Source organism: Coffea arabica, chromosome 11e (genome assembly GCF_036785885.1).
Source record: "Coffea arabica cultivar ET-39 chromosome 11e, Coffea Arabica ET-39 HiFi, whole genome shotgun sequence".
Taxonomy (NCBI): Eukaryota; Viridiplantae; Streptophyta; class Magnoliopsida; order Gentianales; family Rubiaceae; genus Coffea; species Coffea arabica.
The window spans coordinates 51,505,689-51,526,382 of record NC_092331.1 but is presented as its reverse complement, the minus strand read 5'-3'; positions in this window follow the sequence as shown (position 1 = coordinate 51,526,382).

Here is a 20,694-nt window from a genome sequence, read left to right as displayed (position 1 = left end):
GTAATTCAGTAAGAGGTTTGCAGATAATGTCGTAATGCTTAATGAATCTTCTGTAATAGCCAGTTAACCCCAAGAACCCTCTCAATTCCTTGACTGTCTTTGGAGATGGCCAGCTCATAATACTGTCAATTTTAGATCTGTCCATGGACACTCCTTCTTCTGTTATGGTGTGACCAAGGTAGTCCACCGTGTGCCGTGCAAATGAACATTTGGAACGTTTTGCAAACAATTTGTGTTCCCTTAAAACTGATAACACAATTTGCAGGTGCTGCAAGTGCAATTCTAAGGATGGACTGTAGACCAGGATATCATAAAAAAAAACTAGGACAAATTTCCTCAGGTATGGCTGGAATACCTGATTCATGAGGGCTTGGAATGTAGCTGGTGCGTTTGTGAGTCCAAATGGCATCACCAGGAACTCATAGTGGCCACAGTGGGTTTGAAAAGCAGTTTTGTATGTATCCTTTGGTTTAACTCTGATTTGATGATAACCAGATGTGAGATCCAACTTGGATTTATATTTGGAACCTGCCAACTCATTGATCAGTTCATCTACATTTGGTATGGGGTATCTGTCTTTGATAGTCATCTCATTCAGTTTTCTGTAGTCAACACAGAAACGCCATGTTCCTTCCTTCTTTTTAACCAACAGAACGGGTGAGGCAAACGGGCTGTTACTATGGATTATTATTCCATGTTGCAACATGTCCTTGACTTGTTGCTCAATTTCCCCCTTCTGAGAGTGTGGGTACCTGTAGGGCCTCATCTTGAAAGGCTGAGATTCAGATTTTAATGGAATTTCATGGTCTACCCCCCTTGTAGGAGGCAACTCAGTAGGAGTTGCAAACACATCTGCAAACTCTTCAATTATATCCTGAACCTTCCCAGGAACATCAGTTTCCTCCATTCTGTCCCCCTGGCCTAACCTCATGTTCATGCATAACTGCTTCTTATACTCAATAAAGGTTCTTAGGTCATTTCCTCTTATAAGGTCCAGGTCACAGTCCTCAGCTTGGCCCTGTAGGTGTATTGCTTCCCCCTGACCTTGTAAAGAAATAGTCAATTTATGGAAATCAAACGTAATGGGGCTAAACTGGGTCATCCAGTCAACCCCAAGTATCATATCCCAGCCGCTCAGATCCATCACCTTGAGATCATAACAGAACCTGTGCTGATTGATCCCCCACACCACTTTAGGACAGATTGCTTTACTAGTTACACAAGCCCCATTTCCCACTATTACAGAGAAAGGCTGAACTAACTGATAAGGGATATCAAAGGCAATTACCTTTTCACTGCTAATGTAGCTGTCTGAACTGCCAGTGTCCACTAGGATTAGCATGTCTTCTCCATCCAGTCTTCCTACTAGAGTTATAGTTTTCCTTTTTAGAGCCTCAGATAGAGTGTGCAGGGACATCTCCATGACCTCTCCTGGGTTGCCCGTAGCCTCATCTTGCTCTCCCACTGCATCTTCAAACTCAGAATCCTCCTCCTCATCATGAACCAGGAAGTTTAAGTGTCCAAGTTTACACTGGTGACCCTGCCCATACTTTTCTCCACACTTAAAGCAGAGTCCATGGTTTCTCCTGTACTGTACTTCCTGGGGTGAAATTCTCCTGGACTCAGATTCTGTAGCAGAAACAGGCCTGCCTTTGAGGTGAGTGTTCTTGAAAGAGTTGACTCAGGGCACTTTGTACTGTGAGATGTGATTCTGTGCTTGAGAGAAATTTCTGGAAATCCCAAACCTATTTTCTGTGGCCGTCTTACCACTCTCCTTGGAGTGCCTCGACTGCAAGTTCAATGCGTTCTCCTGTAAGGTGGCTAACTCAAAGGTTTCTGACAAGGAAGTAGGTCTCAGCATCTTAATCATGGTCTTGATTTCATCCTTTAATCCACTGATGAAACTGGATATAAAATACTCCTCACTCAGATAGGGGTTCTTAGTGGTCATAAGGACTTTAAGCTCCTCAAACTGCTCTTGATACTCTTCCACCTTCCCAACCTGGTGCAGTTTATTGAATTCCTCAACAATATCCTTGCCTATATTGTTATCGAATCTTCTACACAGTAGTTCTCCAAACATTTCCCAGGATATCCCAGGCTTCTCCATTTTGACCCCCTGGAACCATCTGTCCGCCTTTCCTTCCAGATACATCTCTATCATCTCCACCTTCTGTTCCTCAGGTATTTGATAGTTTACACAATATTTGTTGCATTTTCTGATCCAATCTCTTGGATTTTCTCCTGTGAACAGTGGTAAGTCAATTTTTGGGGGATTAGGAATTGTCACCTTACTTGCCTCCCTTCTTCCATTCCTGGAGCCTTCGTGTCCAGGCTGCAACCTCTGGATGGGCGGCGGAGTCGGCAGCAGTGGCGGTTGATCATTGGGATGTCTCCCTGCCTCTGGCCCCCACTTCTCCTTTTCCATCATCATTCTCATGAAGGCACTGAATTCTTGTTTCAGTCCGGCCACCATTCCTTCTACTCGTTTGGTACCTTCTTCCATTTCTGCTCGCAGCTCCTCCCGCATCTGTTGTTGTTGGAGGTGCGAAGCTTGGAAGCTTTCTACCACCTCCTGAAGCTTAAATTCTTGTTTCTTGATTTGTTCCTCAAGGGTCTTAAACCTGGTGCTTTCCGCCATTGGTACCAGTTCCAAGGATTCACGAGCTCTGATACCACTTTGTCAAGGTCCAGAGATCATAATCGCAGAAATTGAATTAGGGAAATAGGAAAGATACGAAGAAGAAGGAGATTTGCAGAGAAGAGAGAGTTGGGAGAGAAAGGATAGAGAGAGAAAGTTGAGAAAACAATCTGAATTTCTGTTAATTTCTTGCATGCCGTTTCTCACCAATCTGTCGGTTACAAATAGGACAGCTAACAACCTCTAACTAATTCAGTTACCAATCAGGTGCTAAGTCTGGCCCAAAACGTCGCCGTTCTACTTATACAATCTAATTGGCTCTAAACTAGTACAAAACGTCACCGTTCCACTTATTCCCTCAATTTAGCCCTAATCTAGCCCCAAAACGTCACCGTCTCAGACTATTTATTCCCTAACCTGACACAAAAGACTTACATTCATGCACAAATAGCATTCAATCATTGAAAATTCACTTTGGCTTGGGTCGAGTGTGATAAAGTGTACACTCGCCCATCGAAAATCCATTTAGTAATCCTTAGAAAGCATTTAACATTCAAGCAAACATTTACAAATAGTCACATAGTCACTTATTGTACAAACACACAAGGAACACTCACCAAAGATTTAGTGCTTGCAAAAATCACGTTCAGATGTAACTCCTTGGTTGGAGTCCAAATCTGCAATACAATATCATTTAAAAGCTTGAAATCAACTAGGGTTTGAAACTTAAGAGTTTCGCTTTAAACAGATCAAGTAAATGAAATTCGTTTAGATAGAATTCATGTTACGTATCAAAATCTAGAAAATTCATGCTCGTTCTTTTGGTGTTGCCAAAGAAGCAACTAAAACTTTGAAATTTGCATTTGAGTCGAAGAGGCGAGAAACATGTATTGCTATTAGTCGTTACTTTTATTTTTCCAAGAGTACAAGTTTCGGCCAAACTCTTGCTTATATACCTCTATAGAAGAGGACTTGAATAATCTAGACAATTCAAGTTCAATTCAACCTCAACTCTTTGCTCGAATCATAAGTACACACATAAATAGTGAAAATTTGGGCGGCATGCCCTTTGTATTTAGCTATTTTTTCAGCCATTTATGACTTCATTATTTTTCTCAATTCAGCCCCAAAGTCACACATAAATAATCTTACCACAATAACCGTTCACTAGGCTCAAAATCATTCAATTACAAATCAATGTTTACAATGCGACCGGAACTAATGTTCAAGACAAATAACACAATAACAGGTTTGACGTTTCTTGGCGTTTCGGTCACAACCGAAGCTACGCCTATCGGTTTAGGGTACACTTTATACCGTTTCGAAGCTAAGATAGAGAACTACAAGTCTTATGAAGATATCAACAGCCATTTCGTTCATTGTCAAGGTCAAAAGGTGCAATTTCAGAGAAAACAGAAAATTGTCCGCGAAACAGCACATTTGGCAGTCAAGGGTATTTTTGTTATTTCACATGCTACCGTACTCCGATCGAGCTGAAATTTTGCAGGAAGCTATAAACACCATTTCCTACAACTTTTATGCTTTGACCTAAGTCTGATTCGGCCTCTAACATGGATGAATTAAACAGGTCAGAAGCAAGACAGATTTCTCTTTAAAGCTGGAAATTTAATGATTCAATGATTACTAGTCACATTCATATCTTGAATCACTATCCAAGTCCCTATCCAAGTTCTTGCACATCATATACTATATAAATAACAACTGAAAATTCCAAACCCTAGCTCAACAATCCAACATATCATGCCAAACTAACAAATTAACCGTCTCAAGCCAAGAATATAAGATTCTATCCAACTTAAACAAGATTAAGGAATAGAAAAAGGATAGGCAGCCATAATACCTTCCCAAAAGTGCTTGTAAGTGAGAACCAAACACCTTTCTTCGAAAAATTTTTCCACACAAAGCTTGTCAAACACCACAAGGTAAGTTTAATCGGTTTAGGTTTTGAGATTTCACTCAAACAAGAAGGATTCAAGGTTAAAGTCGAACTTTTCTCTCTTGGTTTTTCTCCTCCCTCAAGCTCGGCCACAAGATGTAGAAATGAAGTAAAGTTGGTGATAAAAATGAAGGAAATTGGTTGGTCAAACAACCCTTGGATGGTTGCCAAGTGTCGCCTCAAGCTTCAATCTCAAATTTTTTTTCTTTTCCTCTCTTTTATTAATCAATAATTTCAGCTGATTAGAGGAGATATTTAGGGCTAATTTTGCTGAAATAAAACTAAAGAGATTAAGGTAATAAAGTAGTATTCAAGTGGTGCACTCAATTGGTAGCGAACGGTACCCATCGGTTCAAATCGATTTTCCTTAAATCGCGCGTACTAGGATTTTAAATTATGATTCACTAACTTATTATTATCACTTCTAATCACACACTTTCTCTTATCTAAAACTCACTCTTAACCACCAAATTTAGTACAGAGTCTATACCGATTAATCACACTACCAAAAGACGTAAAAACCCTAGTTTACCTTAACAATGAAAGTAATGGGAAAACCCTTGGTTCTATGATTAATTGTAACTATTGAGAAAGTGAGTGAGTAGTAAAACTATTGTAAAATAATGGATTCCAAATAAAAGGGAATTTTTAAGAAAATATGAGGGATTTTACAAGTTCTCACAATCACACTACCAAAATGCACACAAAAGCACACACCAAAACCCTAGTATGCACAAAAACCCTAACTTATGCCCTTCCTTTAGAAAAATTATAACTTGAGTTATAAATATCAAAAATTTATATAACTTGGTTTGTTAAAAACTAGACTTCAAATACTAAGAATCTTTAAAAGACACCTCAAAGAGATTTAGTTCATAAGTTGGTCCAAATTGAGCCATAAGCTACTACAACATTCCTATGTTTACTTGTGCAGGGCAGAATTTTTAGTCAACTTTGCCTATTTTCTAGAAGCCCTCTGAGTCTAGTTTCAAATGCAACAAACGGAACTCAATTTCGACTTTCCTATACGAAGTTATAGCCGATTTCCCAAAACTGCGCGAGCCTCCTGCGAAAATTCTAGATTTTCTAACAACTTGAGATTATGAAACTTTTCTTAATAAAATTCACTCCCTTGACTCAAATTCAACCATTAAAGTAACCAAAAATCAAAGGTAAGTGAGTTCACATAAGGGTTATGAAGACAAGTAAAATTTCGGGGTCTCACACACTTGTTAGAAAAATATTTTTAAAAATATAAAAAAAGAAATTAATAAAAAATTCTTTAAAGGTAAAAGAACAAATAGATGCTTACAAATTGGGTTTTGAATTTTCTAATTAGAAGGAAATATAATGTATCTTTTCCTTTTTTATTTTTTGTATTTTTTCCTTTTTTTATGTTGGAGAGTGGAAAGAAAATAATTCGTATTCTATAAACTTATAAATAATTAATTATTAGGAAAAAATATATAGTACCTTTAATTTTTAGTAGATTCAGTATTTCTAGGGCCATAGTAAGTGACGAAGGAAAGCACTTTTATAACAAACAACTTGATTTTTTGTTGCTTAAATATGGTTGTAGGCACAAGGCATCACTTCCATACCATCCACAAACGAACGGAGAAGCTGAATTGGCCAATTGAGAGATCAACCTCATCTTGGAGAAAATGGTGAACAACTCGAGAAAACATTAGGCGAGAAGACTCGACGATGCACTGTGGGCGTATCGAACGGCATTTAAGACACTTTTGGGGATGTCGCCGTATCGATTAGTATATGGAAAAACTTGTCATTTATCTATCGAAGTTGAACACAAGGCATATTGGGCTATTAAAGCAATTAATATGGATTTTCATCTTGCAGGTGGAAGAAGACTACTTGAGTTAAGCGAACTTGAGGAATACAGACTACATGCTTATGAGAATGCCAAGATCTATAAAGATAAGGTAAAATATTGGCATGATAAGTATCTTATATCCAAACAATTTGAGATGGGGCAAAAAGTGCTCTTATACAATTTGCACCTTAGGTTATTTCCCGAAAAGCTCAAAACAAGGTGGTGAGGACCATTTGAAGTCATTCAAGTGTTTCCTTATGGGGTCATTGAAGTGGTTAATGCAAGAAATGAACGGTTCAAGGTCAACGAACAACAGACAACGATTATAACCCTACTTGACGGGTGAAATAGTCCCCAAGGGACTCATATGTCCTTTGGGTGATTCGTCTTCAACTCAATGAACCAATCTTTTTGAATTGAGCCAACGACTATAAACAAAAGCGCTAGTTGGGAGACAACCCAATATTTAAGTTATATATGTTAATTTGATATGATTTTGTATTTAATACATGTATTTAAGTTAGTTTATTATTTTTGTGCTATAGGTTTGGCAAGCGGAAGCAAAGATGACCATTTGAGGTGGAAAAAACGAAATTTGATCTAGAAACTCAACCCCTCGATAAACGTTAATGCAAGATTCGATGCGTTAAAAAGGGGTAAAATGCATGTTTTGACTGTTTTACATGTGCATGCGATGATAAATTTGGCAAATAAATGATCTAGGATGCATTTTGAATAATTGAGGTACCATGTGTAATTTTTGAAAGTTAGCATTTCTGCAAATTTCGCAGAAGAAAACGCGTATTACAGGAAAACGCCACTTCATGTCGCGTATTCATGAAAGCGCGTTCTCCATTCTGCAAGACATGTGAAGAAAATGAGACGTAGCAAAATGTGAGTTGAAGTCGTGTATTCTTCCATTACTACAAAACCCTAACACGTGACTTCCAATTTAGTTTTCTTCTTCTTTCTTCATTTTCCAGCCGCATTTTCCTTTAGCCCAAAACTCTTTTTCACAAAATTCCACTTTTTGTCAGTTTTCTTGCTAGAAAACATCAACCCACCATCATTTAGCTCTCATAAAGTCTTTTTAACCGATTGAAATCCAAGAAAAACAACTAAAAATCTGTTTTTAAGAAATTTGGAGTTAGGGTATGTAGTTCTTAATTTCATCAATTGGAGGTCAATTGGAGTGATTTCATAGGGCTTTTTGCATAATCGTCATTTCCAAACATCATTCTTCGCAATTGAGGTGAGTTTCTCTATCAAATCTTTGTCTTTTAGAAGATGGTATTTTTCAATTTCTTGAGTTCTCTGACATCTTCTAATTTCGAATTTTTGATGATATTTATCAATGTTTGTGACTTTCAATTTGCTTATTTAGGTTGTTTGAGTATGATTACATGTTTTAATGTAGCAATTTATTGTTCAATGGATCTTCAAATTTTAATATTGCTAAATTTGGAAATAATGAGAAAAATAGTTTCAACCGGTATTTGGGCTAATTGTGATAGATGATTATGGTTCAAAATGGTTAATTGATGATATTTTAGCATGTACATTGTGTATAGTGAGTTATTTTGATGAATTTTGTGAGTTATTAAGATAATTTTTGTGTAACCATGTTTATAGCTAAATGTGTGTTATTGTTGCTAATTAACGATTGATATAATCATGATTAGTGCTATTTTCATTGTTTGGGATATATTTGTTACCTATTTTGATAAATTGGTGATCTTGGACAAATTTTGACATGTTTTATGGCACTTCTCATGTGTCATAATAGTGGTCGTTTAAGTATGTAATATTGATTTCTTATGACATAGAGATATGTCTTTGTGGTTATTTGTGTCAATTGAGATTCGTTATTGTCAAAGTTATGAAATAGGTATTAGTACATGTGGATAATTAAATTTTTTTTTAGTTACTATAAAAAGGGGAAAGCAAGTTGTTTATTCGTCTTCTAATATTAACGAAATGGAGGTGAGTGAGGATATGGAAGAAAGTGAGGAAGAGAGGTCATCTTCACCTCAACCGGTGAGATGATTGATGGGTTTTTGATATAAGTACAAGTTTAATTCGGAAATATACCCGCTTTACTGTAAGTATACAGGTCAACTAGTAATTTAGGACATATATTGGGTCGATCCCATGAGGAAGATTGGACTGGCACTACTAAATCTTCTCTATTATTTAGACGATCAATGAATTAAAAGAAATAATACTATGCTAAATTTGTGCAAGAGAATAGTAAATAAAAGCTCTTTAGGTTATGGTATCCCTAACTACTCATGCAAGTACTACTTTTGAATCATTGAGTACTACTATCTTGGTTAGTTATGGTGCAATTTCCTTATGCATGTGAAACCTACTCTCGTAGTAAATCAACTATACTTATAACTAATCCATACCTACTCTCGTGGTTATGAAATTGGTTACAAGTTCATTTCTTCTATGAAATTACATGAAATAAATCACTAAAGTCACAAACGTACACATATACTCTTGTGAGTGTACTCCCTAGGTTTAGCACTTCTTGAACTAGTATTAAATCTCAATTTTCATTGAAAAAATAACACCTTTAGATAATCACAATTAATGGTACAAAGTTAATCATGATTTAAAGAATTAAAGTGCTAAATAACTTACTCAAAATAAAAGCATCAAATAGCCAAATAATAAACACTAAAATCATAGAAAGTTCAACCAAACTCAAAGCATAAACTTTAAAAACACATAATAAACATAGAATCCAAACTTGTATATTAACTAACCAATAGAATCAAGTACAAAAGATAGAGAGTTTGGAAAGAAATGTAACCCTTGTCACATGAGTTCATCTCCTCTATCTTTATCTCCTTCTTCATCTTTGCCTAGCCAATAAACAAGATGGATGAACTACTAGTTAAACTATCCTATACTATACTAATCTAACACTAAGAAAATATAAAAACTATATTTTTGTGGTATTTCTTGCACTCTCCAAGTTCTCCTTGTCCTTGCAAGTCCATGACTATTTATAGATGAATGTAGTCAAGAAATGAGGCTTCAACACTACAAGAAAATTGGTCATTAGTGACAACTTTTCTCTGTGACGAAAAAAAGTTGTCACAAAAGTTGATCCTTTATTGACGACTTTCTAACTCGTCACAAACCTCTAATGGAGGCCAACTCGTTTGTGACGACTTTTCTAAGTCGTCACTAGTAAATTCCCGCCAAGATTTAGCAAGAGCGCGGGAGTGTTTAGAACACACAATAGTGACGACATTAAGAACATCATCACTATTGCTTGGCCTATTTATGGACGACTTTTTGTTGTCGTCACTAATCACTAAAAAAAAGTTTATTAGTGACAACATTTTGTAGTGATGACAATAAGTCGTCATAAAAGGGGATTCTTTAGTCGCGACACCTAAAGTTGTCACAATTGCATCAAAGCAACTAAATTTTTAGTGACGACCCGTTATTTTCGTCACAAACTACACTGCAAGAAATATGATCATTAGTGACAACATTGTTTAGTGACGACAAAATTCGTCATAAAACGTGTTTGTTAGTGACGACAAGGAAAGTTGTCATAATTGCTCAAAGCAACTAGTCTTCATTGACGACCTTGAAAAATGTTGTCACTAAAATGATCTATATAGTGACAACTTCTAATATCGTCACTGTCACTCTACCGATTCGGATTTAGTGACAAGAATTAATCGTCACAGTTTAAAGTACTTATTTCTAAGTCACTTTCATTAATTCTACTGTGCCACCCTAACTTTTGCGATTTAGCCCCAAATGTTGTAAAAAATTCCATTAATTCCATTATGATACCTTAACTTTTACAATTTAGCCCCATATGTAATACACCGATTTCTTTAATTCTGTTATTACTCCCTAACTTTTGTAATTTAGCCCCATATGTAATTCACCAATTTCATTAATTCTACTATGGCACTCTAACTTTTGCAATTAAACCCCCATATGTAATACACCAATTTTATTATTTCTATTATGGCACCCTAACTTTTACAATTTAGCCCCTATTTTTTTATTAGGAAATTGCGAATGGTATCTTGATAAACTATGCATAAATATTTTATAATTTTCTCGAACTTAAGTAATAATTTGTTATAAACTCTAAAGATATATCTTTCATTACAATAGTTATAAGGCAGGCAGGTCTTTTTATCAATGGAATAAGAAATTTATGCCAGATTTATCCTTTGTACTACATGCCAAGTAGTATTAGCAAAGGAATAACAAAGTACTACAAAGTAATTAACAAAATAGCCTTCAGGGAGTGTAGTTTATGGGCAAATGAACATTATCTATTCAAAGTACCAATTTTTTATGGGCATTTTACTCTCAAACATATAATTTATGATAAATTTATAAATGTTTGTAAGTAAAATTCAAAAAGTGTTAAACTGATTTCTTACAAAACGAAAACTGGCAGGTTATCTTTTCAACATAAATTATTTTTTTTTTAAAAAAAGAAATGGCCCATAAAGTACCAACTCTTTGTGGGTTTCCTCTATTACATGAACAAATATTCTGCTCTTTATGGGCATTTCACTCTGAATCATTTAATTTATGTTAAATACATAAATGTTTGTAAGTAAAATTCAAAAAGTGTTGCACTAATATTTTTATAAAAGGGAAACTGGTAGGTTTTGTATTTAACATAAATTAAATATGTGAAAGCAAAAAAAAAAAAAGAAATTACCCATAAATCTATATCTTGCAAATCTATTACAAGAAATTTGGTCATTAGTGACAACCAATTGTTATTTTGTTTTTGCTCTCTAATGATTTTTTTAACTATTAGGAACTCAAATTTTGTCATGTAAATTAATATTAGTGCAATAATTTGAAGTGAAATTAACCATTTGAAACAAATCATCTCTCCTTATTATAAAATAAAAAAAAATTCTGGAGTTTTGGGAAAAATAATGAAAAGAAAGATAACTAAGTTGTAATTTAGTTCACAATTTTGAGAAAGTGATATCAATATTAATATGGGATCAATTGTTTGATGTCATAAAAAAATTACCTATTATGAATATTTTTACAAAAATATTTAAAAGTTGCAAGTAATAATATATTAGTAAAATATTAATTCAAAACTAAAAAACTTGGGTTGAAATTTTGGTACGAGCAGGGGGGAAATGTAAGAAATTGAAATTTCATTCAAAGTCAATAGTTGGAGGAGAAGCGCGGAATTGACTTGAAGTCTTGAACGTGAAACCAACAACTCGCGGTCATGTTTAGTCATTCACCGAACAAAACACTACTACCAGCCATGAGCCAACAGCCAACAAGCAACACTTAGAACCAAAAAACACACAGCTCCTCATCTCTGCCGAGAACCAAAAAACACACTGCTCATCTCTGCCGGAAACATCTCCTCGCCGAGAACCAAGAAACATCTCCTCGCCATCTGCTAATCGATCTTGGCTCGGAAATGATGAAATAGAAGACCACATTTAGCAGCAACTCTCTACAAAAAAAGGTATGCTGATTCTCTTTTGCCTCCCTAATTTTCCCCCAAATGGTTTGCCCTAATTAATTTTTTTGCCAAAAATTTCAGTCCAGTTTTTTGGGTTTCATTTGATTTATGGATGGCGGCATCTCCTCCTTTTGGAATATGCTTGCTTGTGGGTTTTGGACATGGATGTGCAGTCACACACCCATAGAAAACTCAATCACTTATTGACACCATTACACATAAATAGAACACGGGATCCCTTATAGAGACACCAAACACTCAAAGCATACAAATAGGTGACTGAATTTGGAAGATACGGTATGATAGAAAGGTGGTTACGAGAATAGGAAGGTTGGGGGTGAGGATAGTTTTACCAAGAACCAATTACTGACTTTTCAGGCCCACTAAATTAGATTTCATGTTCTTGGGAACTGAAAAATGAAACAAACAAATTGCCTAGTATAGTATGCTAATTCCGTTTTAGTGTACATTAACTTTCATAAAAAGAATTATGTTTTGTGTACGCAAAGAAATGGGTTCTATTAATAATAAAAATGGTGCAGATTGAATTCGTATTTACGCCTCCTAGAAATGGTCCAAAATTTTGGGAAATTGGCATTCCTGACCGTACCACCGCTGCTGAGTTTTATGTACCTGATGGAAATCCACGACTCGAAAATCCTTTATTCATCAACCATCCTGAAAAGTCACCTCTCAATCCAAACTAATATTTGTAGTTGTAGACTTAGTGATCAGCAATGCAGAGTGCTCTGCATTCTCAATTGTAAGTCAGATATTCAGCTGTACAAATTTCGATTGATGCATTTTTATCACGTTCTGTGTTTTACTGAGACTTTGTCCTTCATGCAAATTTTTAATTTTTTAAAACAAAAATATTGTCACTTATTGTTATGAACAATTATTGTTGCATGACATTACAATCATTATTTCTAATCAATTTAACCGTTTCTTTCCTTGACAAAAATGCGTTTTCTGGTCCTAATTTTTTTTCCCTTGGACAAGCCGTAGGGACTGGTTCTCTTGTATATATGTTCCCCCTTGGGCTTATAGTTAAACATTCCTACATTAAAGTTCTATCCCAGCAATGTGTATCATTGTGAAAGGAAAAGGTGTCACGTTTGAATGCTGGGGAATGCTAATATAATTAAGTCTTTGCTATTTGGTTTTATGATGTCATCAAATGGATGAGAAGGAGCTGTTTCCACCCACATGAGAAGCTAAAGGAATAACATCTGAACACAACTTCTTTGATAGTTTAAAAGTTTGATTTTCTTTTAGTTTTTGAGGTCAATGTTTCCAGGACCTGTGTAAATGTAGGTTTGAAAGATGCAATAATCAAACTAGTGTTCTCTAAGTGATAATTTGAGTTTTCCCCAACAGTTCAAGGATGCTTGCTCTTGGAAAATTGTGAAAGAAATGAACTGTATTGATAGGAAATGGCAAAAACAATAAAATATGTAGAGCAGGGTACAAGACCAATTTAGAAAAATGTTCATTCTTGGTTGAATTCTTTTTACCATTATGGTTGTCCTTATTAAATTCGAGGAACAACAGCATTCAATAGCATTCCCCAACTTTTTGCCTTCTGGGCAATATATTATAGTTGTACATTAAGGTTCATGACTGGCTAACAAACTCCACCATCTCCAAGAATTGATGATAAAACTTTTGTAGTTTGGATCCTTGAACTTGCCCATATTAGTTAACTCCCAATCTGTCCCAAGAATCCACCTACTGGGCAAATGTATGTGTGTGCATGTGTGATCCTCAATCTATATTGGGAGTATGACTATATCCAATTTGCATTCAATTCAATAGATAGGGACCCATTGATTTCCCTTGTTCATGCACGCTCCAAGAAACAGGCAAAGAAAATGAGTCAAAAGGGGGTCAAAACAGAAAGACTGAGTTACCAAGAGAGAAACAAAAGTTGCTTTAAATGTTCATTCATAAGCTCTTATCATCATATCATTTGGGAAGGGTAATACGTTGGAGAACCCACAATTTTTGCCCATTGCCCCATCCTCTTTTGGGCACGCTTTGGCCCATGTAAGCTGTCTTCCTCTTGCTCTCTCTACTTGACGGATGCATTGAATCTGTACCAAAAACAATTTTCCCCAATAATAAATTTTAGAACCCACAAGCCACCAGTGAAAGTATATGTAAAATTTTCCCTTTATCAATCATGCATTTGATGAATTGGCAACATCCATTAGATTTGGTGTATCCATCTATTTCATGGGCACCACTTGCTTTCTTTAGCCGAAGTGGATTTGTCAAGTGTTTCATGTTACAAGAAATCCTTTTTACCATTACAAGACCAGAAGGAATAGCCCTTGAGGATCTTTAGGAACCTAAGACCAATGATCTTTAGGATCTTTACAAGTTAAAGGAACGTGTTATTGGTACTTGATGGTATTAAAAGCCTGTTATATGAGTCTTAGTTTATTTTGTTGAGTGGTAATGTTAAGAAAACTAGTTCATATTTTAAAGTTCATATACTTTATAGCTAGAGGCACATGGAGTCAAGCTTTTAGTGTCGAAGAGCCAAAGTAGGATCTCACTGTTCTTAGAATGTACTTTCCTTCTTTTTAAACTTCCCTTAGCTACTAAGTGTGGTAATCCCTATTTAGTGTTCGACTCCATATTTTTTCTTCTGTATGGATGATTTATAGAGTCCCATGTTCAAATGGCATGAATATTTTGCTCTGCTGTGCTGAGATGTATATATGTATAGAATAATGAAAATTCTTCCACTGTCTCCCTTTCTCATTTTCTTTTTCTAGCATCTCTATTGCTTCCTTTTCCTATCACTCTTTTTTGTTGTTGACTCCATCGTGTTCACACTCATTTTTGGTGATGCATCAATGTGTCAAAGGCTTTGGTCCTTGAGTTAAAGATCTTACATTACTGCTAATATTGTTATCAATCTGATTTTCTACCACTTTCACACCATAGGAAACTCAAAAATGATTTGACTGAGTTGTAAAAGAATATTAAAATCTAATCATAAGTTGTATGGTAGGCTGATTATCATGCAAGTGATTTCTTGTGAGTGTCCTGAAAACTTAATGCTTTTCATTTGTGTGACTTTGTGGTTGGTTCCATTTGGGGATGAAGTGAAATTTTTGGATGATCAAGATGTAATTAATGAAGACAAAATGAAATAATTTGTTTGTCATGTATGAAAATTAGAACATGACATGATTCTTCGCCTAGCATTTAGAGGAATGAGGATTTCTCCTTTCTGGTTGCTCCTTTTCCCTTCCCTATATTCAAACTTGTTTATGTACGTATACTACAAGCTGCCTTGTGTGTATATACTTTTATGATGACATCAAGTATATGGACCTACCATGTTTTAGAGTACTCCAACCCAACCTCTGTTCCTTCCCCCAATCACCATGACAACATTCCCAACATCAAACTTGATGAATTCAGTAATCTTGTTGTTCTCCAGGTCAAGTTTGATGGTGTCATTGGCCTTGATGAGTGGGTCTGGGTAACGAATGGTACGACCATCATAGGTATTCAGGTATGGAATGCCCTTCTGTCCAAACTGTACTGATCAAACCTTACACCACTTAAACTTTGCCTCCTCATCCCTGAAACTTCTGGTTTGATTAGCTGGCCCTGGCTATGTTGCTAACTAAGCTGATATGGTGATCATTGTCTGATATGGAATCAATATTATCTCTGCTATGAAGACATTTCGTTGCTTTTTCATTTTCACTGGATCTACTAGAATTTGTTTAATTTGTTTAATCTACTAGAATTTTAACTTTATTTCACATGTTTGTTTTCATTTTTATTTTTGCTGGAGTTGTCCGAATTGCAATTTTGTGTTTTTCGCCCCTCGCATGGCAAGAGTTTGAGTAGAACATTCATAAATCATAATTCTCTGTCAATTCTGTAGCTGCATATGTAGCTTGACACGTTTGCATGACTTACTGATGATTTAAAGCTACTGCTTGGACAAATCTAGAAGAACTTTAAACTTATGGAACAATAACGTTGGTATTGATTAATGAATATGATACGGTGTTTAATCCCGGAATTAAATACATTAGCTACAGGCATATTCTCTATTCTGATGTAAATTACTTCCTCGACATCTAAAGAAGCTTAAACTGATATTCTGATGTCTTTATTTGCACTGATTCCTGCTTTGCGGCCCAAATGAAGGAGAGGAAGTTTACTAAAACTTTTGAACCAAATTCCCAGAACCACACACGCACATAATATATAATAACTCGTTAGTGTTTTTATGCACTGCTCTTAACTGATCTTAAAAAGCATTTTCTCTTTGTGACCATGAACTTTGTTTTTGTACTGTTAGTCATTTATTTTGTATTATGTATGCTGTATCCTGTATATTCAGATTTCAAGGTCTTCTATGCACCATTTAAATTTTTCTATCATCTACTAATAACTTTACTACTTTATTGCAGATATATTGCTCATTTTGGAGGTTTCGAAGAAAATTAGCAGTACGGCTTACATGTCGACTCAAAAACTGTGGTTATAGTGCTGTCTTAAGTTTAGAAAATGTTTCGGTAGCACAGAAAATGTTTTGGGACTTGGAATATGTTTTTTAGTGCAGCCTTGACTTATGAGTAGTAATTGTTCTACTGAAACTTATGAAAATATTTGTACTATGATGTTGCACTTATTTATGATATTTGAATATTTAATATGTTATTCTGGCATTTTCTATTGTAACGGGTGCCTACGTTTGTTATTTATTAAACATTGCCGATATTTTCATTTTTTAGATATTATTGTAGTAGGAAAATCATGTGTAAGGTGCTGTAAATGAATAGTATTTTTTCAGGCAGAATAGTCTTTATTGACAATTGTTATTGTCACTCAATCAAAACTGTCCATTGATAAGGGGCTGTAGTCACAGTTGATAAGGGGTTTATTGACAACAAAGTTGTCACTAATTCCCATATACCCTCACTACCGTTCCCTTCATGCACCATTGACAAGAAAAGATGTTGTCACTAGATTTATAGCTTTTACTGATGATATAGGTTGTCATAAAAAAGTTTTATTCAGTGACGACTTTAGGTCGTCACTGTATACTTTCTGCCTTTACTGACGACCTATATTGTCATAAAAAACTCGCTATTCACTGACGACTTTAAAGTTGTCACTGTTTACTTTTACCGACGGAGATTCAGTGACGACCCAGCGACAACCGAAATGTTGTCAATAATGGTCATCAGTGACGACTTTTTGATTTTTTGTGGCGAAAGGTAGTTGTCACTGATGACCAAAATTCTTGTAGTGAGGTCTTCAAGGAAGGAGACAATGGTGGTAAGTGTTTTCGAATCTCGTCATCGTCTCATTATCTATATGATGGCACACAACGTCATACCCAAAAAGACGGGTCATACGGAGGTCCGAAAAAGTGATATCTATTTTCTTGATTATATGTTTCATAATCGGGAGTCCTTCTATGCTCGAATTTCATTGCCGCACATCATTATTAGCTACATAAGGTCTATGGCGAGGCAGGCAGACTACTTCCTTCAAATTGGCATTTACTCGTCTACTCTCTTTGGTGTTCGAGCGTTTCAATGTTAACTTGCAGGGTGTAACTCGGGAATTTGTTAAGTCTAGAACCGAGTTATCGGCTTCTTCCCTTCGTTGTCTGGGTATTGGTACGGAGAATATTCCTCAACTTGCTCGAGAAAGGCGACGAAAAGCACGACATGGCCTAGAGGAAGCCAGACCTTGTACTACTGCACCTTCTCCTCCACCACTATAATCGAATTGACAGCGGCTCTTTACTCGCTTGGATGATATCAAGTATCAGTTAGGACGAATGGATACTCGCTTGGAGAGGATTGAATATCACCTAGGCATTCCTCCACCTCATGATGGCGATGAAGATGAAGATGATGATTGAAGCTGCGCCTCTAGAATGGCTATTATTGTTGTTTCCAGCTTTGCTTGCTGTTTTTAATCTTTTGTTTGTAGGATGTTTAACTTGGCCTTTTCTGTTTACATTTCATCTTTTGGACAGTGTTAGTAGATATTTGTGTTTTGGCGAAAATTCGTGATTCATGGTTAATCTGGATCTCAGCCATTGCACTGGGGAGTATTTCTTTCTATCTTTTGTTATTTTCTTTCCTTACATATTGAGGACAATGTGTATTTTAAGTGTGGGGGAGGAAATGTGTGGTACTTGATAGTATTTTTGTATTTATTGCTTGGACTTGATGTTTGGAATATGAATTGCACTTAATTGTTGTTAATCTTAGGTTGCTGGCAGGGAGTTTCGTCTAATTTTAAGGAAAAACTCTGTCAAAATTTTTCAAAAATCTTGTCCAAAATTACAATGTGCCCCAGAATATTTCAAATTTTTTTCAATTTTATCCAAAGGGCAACAAGTTCCACATCTTTAGTAACTCAAATCCTTTCTATTTTTGAGATAAATATATATGACTTGAAAACTTATTTTCTTATCTAATTTGGAAATGACTATTATGTAATTATAATTTATACATTTATATGAAAATATATCCTGTAAAGTGGAGAAAATTATACCTACATTTTGTATATTTGATGAAATTTCTTCTCTTTACTTGATTTTATAAGTTAAGTGATAAATATGATAAATAATTGCAATACTCTTCTCATGATTATTCTTTTGAGGGAATTTTTATTATCTTTACTCTAAAAAAAAAAAAGAATAGAAAAAAAAGAGAATAAAAAGTGATTTTACTCCAATGGTTCTTGTACTTAGTAACCGGGAGTTTTCATCTATAAATGTCGATTTTCATCTAAAAATGTCGATCTTTGCGACAAAAGGCACTTTCACAACTTGAGTAATATTTCGCTATATGCTATGAATAAATCCCTCTCTGAGTTGAATAAGAAAATGATCATGGGATTAGCTAGCACTTTTATTGACCATATGAATTACTTACTTGTGATATTGGGTGAAGGTGAGAGATTGAGTTGAACTAGCATAATTAGGGTATAATTAGCTCTTATTTACTAGATATTATGAGTACTTGAGAATTAATGAATGATTGCATAATGGTTGTTTACCTTGTTCTTGAAAAAATGAAGTAGAATGGTGCACATATGTTTATGGTCAAAATGTTAGATCATTGTTGGTTTGTATTTCTTTTTGCTTGAGGACAAACAATGGTTCAAGTATGGGGGAGTTTGATAAGAGTATATTTTACGTGTTTTTTGTATGTTTTATTAGTTAGTTTTGGTGTGTTTTATTTAGTTTTATAACTAATTAACTGAGGTTTTGGTAAAAATATGCATTTTGTGATTTAAGTGATAAAATTTGCATTTCTATGGGTTTAAATGGTGAAAACTTCATGTTTTTGTAGGTTTAATGATTCAATCATCAAATGGGATGAATTGAGAAGAGAATTGGATAATTAGTGATAATTCGAAGTGGTTTAAAGAAGACACTTGGTGCAAAACATTCAAAGGAAGAAATGCAAGTGAAGATAGTTTTGACACCTTGTGGTATTTTTGCAATATCTTGAGTTACAAGTATCAGATTGGGGTGATTCTTATACCATTTTAAAAATAAGAGATAGATCTATATTTGATATGAAGATATCAAAATCTAGTTTAGTTGTTTTCCTTGTCAAAAAGTCAAAATACAGAAGTGCATGTGCATGATCGAAAGCTGAAATGGAGCTCTGACCAATTGATGGTATTTTGGTCATATCTTGGTCCACAGAGCTCCAAATTAGATGATTCTTGATGCATTGGAAAGCTAACTCGAAGGAATAGAACTTTCATGTTTTGCCAAAGAGCTAGTTCGACCTCTATCTTTGAGAAAATAGTAGTTGAAATGATGTCAAAATTACAGAAGTGAATACGTGACTTGGCAATATGTGAGTTGAAGTCGCGTATTCCAAAGTCGTGTATTATAGTTTGATTTCTACAATTTGCTCAGTCTCTTGCTCTGCTTTCACACTACTTTCCAACTCTATTCCAGACAAGAATTTCAGCTGCACATGTTCAAGGAACCATTTGGAAGAAAAAAAATGAGATTTATGTCTTGTCAAAACACCACTTTTTGACTCTCTTAACACTAGAGTTGTTAGAACATTAGAGAGGTAGAGGAGGACATATTAGAAGTAGTTCTCATCAGATTTTAGAAAAAGAGCCTAGTGGTTAGTTTTGTTTTGTTCTCTCTAGTTAGAACTTTTGTGAGAACAATTGGAGACTTCATTGTACAACTCATTTTGTTGACGAAATAGAAGATCATTGGGAGCTTCTTTACTAATCTTGGCTAAACTTTCTTTATCTATTTTTCACTTGTGATTCAATATGTGTTCATGCAATGAAACCATACTCTTTCTTGTTATATCTTATATGAGTAGCTAAATTTCTAGATTTAGGGAGTAGATGAAACTTATGACTGCTTGATATGAAGTGAATATGATTTACACTCGTTACACCTTGTATTAACTTGTCTATTTATGCATGCTTATCACTTGTTGTTGCTTGATCATCAATAGCAAGCTTTTAGTTGTTATTATTCAATGAAAATTGGTAATAATAATGGAACAACATAAATAGAACTTGAGTAGTAGACTCATGAGAATAGAGGTACACTTAAGTGGATTAAACTTGCATTTTATGAAGGAACAAGTGTAGATCTAGTTATTCACCATGAGAATAGGGAAAATTAGTCTATTTTAGGCCATTTTATCATGAGAATGAAATTTGGTAATAGTGGAAATGAATCCCTAATTGAACAAGGGTTA